This window comes from Pteropus vampyrus, unplaced genomic scaffold, assembly GCF_000151845.1.
Source record: "Pteropus vampyrus isolate Shadow unplaced genomic scaffold, Pvam_2.0 Scaffold80, whole genome shotgun sequence".
Lineage (NCBI taxonomy): Eukaryota > Metazoa > Chordata > Mammalia > Chiroptera > Pteropodidae > Pteropus > Pteropus vampyrus.
The window spans coordinates 4,271,988-4,275,052 of NW_011888861.1; positions in this window are offsets into that span (position 1 = coordinate 4,271,988).

The following is a 3,065-nucleotide window of genomic DNA, read 5'->3' on the forward strand; positions in this document are numbered from 1 at the left end:
CCTTTGATTTGAATTTCCTTAATGATTAGTGACACTGAGCACCTTTTCATGTACTTTTTGGCCATTGTAAATCTTCTTTGGAGAAATGTCTATTTAAGTCCTTTGCTAATTTTTTAAGAGGAACGTTTGTTTTTTGTTGTTGTTATCATTGAGTTATAAGAGTGATTTGTATATTTGATATTAACTGCTGATCAGAAATATGATCTGCATCTTTCATTCTATAGGTTGCCTTTTCACTCTGTTGATTGTATCCTTTAATGCACAGAAGTTATTAATTGTGTTGTACATGTGTTCCTTCTAAAGGGGACAAATAAATATATATGTTACATATATTTCCAGTTAAAGATACATTGACTACACACACACATGCGTGCGTGCGCGCGCACACACACACACACACACACACACACACACACACACTTCCAGTTTACATTGACATAAGAAACTTCAGTGTTAGTCTTTCCAAGACATTTTGAAATGCCTTTTAACCACAAATTATTAATTCCTAGAATTATATTCACTTAGGATATATGGCAATATGTATATTGCTTTTAAAGAGGAAATTCTAGGGAACTAGGAAAATCCTAACCACCTCTCCAAAGTCTTCCTTAAATGCGCAGTTGGTAGTTTCACCTGTAAGCTCAGGACATTATTCTCAGTTACTATGACAACATACCTGGGGGGGCGGGGTAATACTTTAACACTGTTATCAATCAATATAAATGAGGCATTGTAAAGTAGAGTAAGTTTTCTACATGGGAGGAAGAAGGGAGCAGGGCAGAATAACTAAAGAGTTGAAGAAGAACTAAAATATAAAGCCATCAGTACAGAAATCAATGGTAAGCTCTCACACTTATATGGTACTTATAATGTGCCAGGCATTGTTCTAGGCACTTTGCATGTATTACCTTGAAATGGGTATAAACATTTCTATTCTATAAATGATAAAATGAAGACACAAGGAGTTTAAGTGACTTAACTAAGGTCACTCAGGTAATAAGTGGCTGAGCCAGACTTAAAGGAATCAAGCGTCAGTAAGTATAATCATTATGTTCCCAAAAGGCAGATTATTCCCTGTGGGTCCCAGGTCTGGCTGTGATCCAGGCTCGTGGCTAGCGATAGGACTCCAGATTTAAAATGTTACATTAATGTAGTAAGGCGCCTGCGCCTAACTTATGTGAGTATAACTCAACTTATTGTTTATTATGCATGTGTGGCAGAATGCCACTATTGTTTACTGACATATATAAAGCCCACGTGGTCCTCTAGCATAGAAGCGCGTGCTCCCTGCAATAAAGTTGGTGCCTGCCATTTCATTCTCATGTCGGCTCCTCGTGCATTCTTTAAACTGGGTCTCACCACCGAAGGCTTCCCTTCTTGATCTGCTCAGCGCTGACAACTTCACCTCCCTGTATTCATTCCCTTGTGCAGTACCTGACCACATTATACTAGGGATGGTTTGTGTGACCAATAAAACACAGAGGAAGTCATGGTGTGTCATTTCTAAGATTAGATTATAAGACATTGTGGCTTCTCTCTTGGTCTCTCTGTCTCTCTGTCTCTGTCTCTCTGTCTCTCTGTCTCTCTGTCTCTCTGTCTCTCTGTCTCTCTCTCTCTCTCTCTCTCTTTCTCTCTCTCTCTCTCTCATCATTTGACCTGGAGGAAGCAATCTTCCAGGTCATGAGCAGTCCTATGGATAGGACCATGTGGAAAAGAAGGGAGGACTCTAGCCAACAGCCACCTGAATGAGTTTGGAAGTGGATCTTCCAGCCCCAGGCAAGCCTTAGGATGACCGAAGCCCTGGTTTATGTCAACATTCCAACTACAATCTCATGAGAGGCTCTGGGCCAGAACCATCCAGCTAAGCTGCTCCCAGATTCTTGACCTTCAAAAATTACATGAAATAATAAATGTTTGTTGTTTTAAGCTACTAAATTTGAGGATAATTTGTTATGCAGCAGTAGATAACTAATACAGCTTCTTGATATTCTTGATCTAATTTATAATTTTGTCCAGAGTAGGGGCTTGATAACCAGGCTGAAATGCCACACTGTTTCTCATACCTCAGTTTGATTCTCTATTAAATGAATTGCCATGCACATTCCATCTTAAAGCAGTGCAGCTAAAGTAAGCATGACCTTTCCAATTATACTGAGTCTAAGCTATAATTCGTCTAAGATGCTCAAACTATTCTTTCTCTGGGAATAAAAGTCTCATTTTCAAATCGGCTTTTTAAAAAAAATGCCAAAATTCCAATTTCAGCCTCTTATTCTAGAAAATATAGCTCTCTATCTTCCTTCGAAGTGACTTATCAGTGAAATAGTTGCAAGAAATGCCATTTTTAAAGAGAAATCTATACTAAATATTTCTTCACAGAATGAATGGTATTCTCATTTGTTTTCTGCATAAAACACCTCAAATCTCGTTACTTTAAAACTTACAGAATAGTGATTCCTAAACTAACATTTTTGAAACTTGGGGAAGGGGACAATGTGGGTCTTGACTGCTCTGTTAATGATTGAAGTTTAGAATGTGCCACTGAACTCTTATCATCCCTTGAAACTTCTGCAAATATTTAAATTAAAGTTAATTAAAATTCATTTCTTTTGAGAAATTTATAACATTCATTGAGATCACTGGAGATAATCTGTGGTGCCTCTAGAGACGAGATTTAGTTCATTCTAAAATGGTATTCTAAACACAAACAAAAAGTATTCAAACCAAGATATTTAGGCTTTCCTCCAAGTAACAATTAATTTATTCGTCTTCATTTGCCTGGGGCCAGATTTCCTCTGTATCAGTCTATCTCTAATTGATTATATCAGAGAGGTTATCATACCATGGCCCTGATTTAAGTGCTTAAAGAAAGCTGACTGTCCTGAGGGCCCACAAGACTCTAGGGACACACAAGATGAGTTCATGTCGTCCCCTGAACATCCCTGCAAGGCCTTCATTTACCTTCACTTCACAAATGAGGAAAGAGAGGCTCAGAAACATTAACCTATTTGCCACAAATTGCTGAATCAGTAGGTGGAGGGAGTAGGATGTAAACTTAAAACACTGTC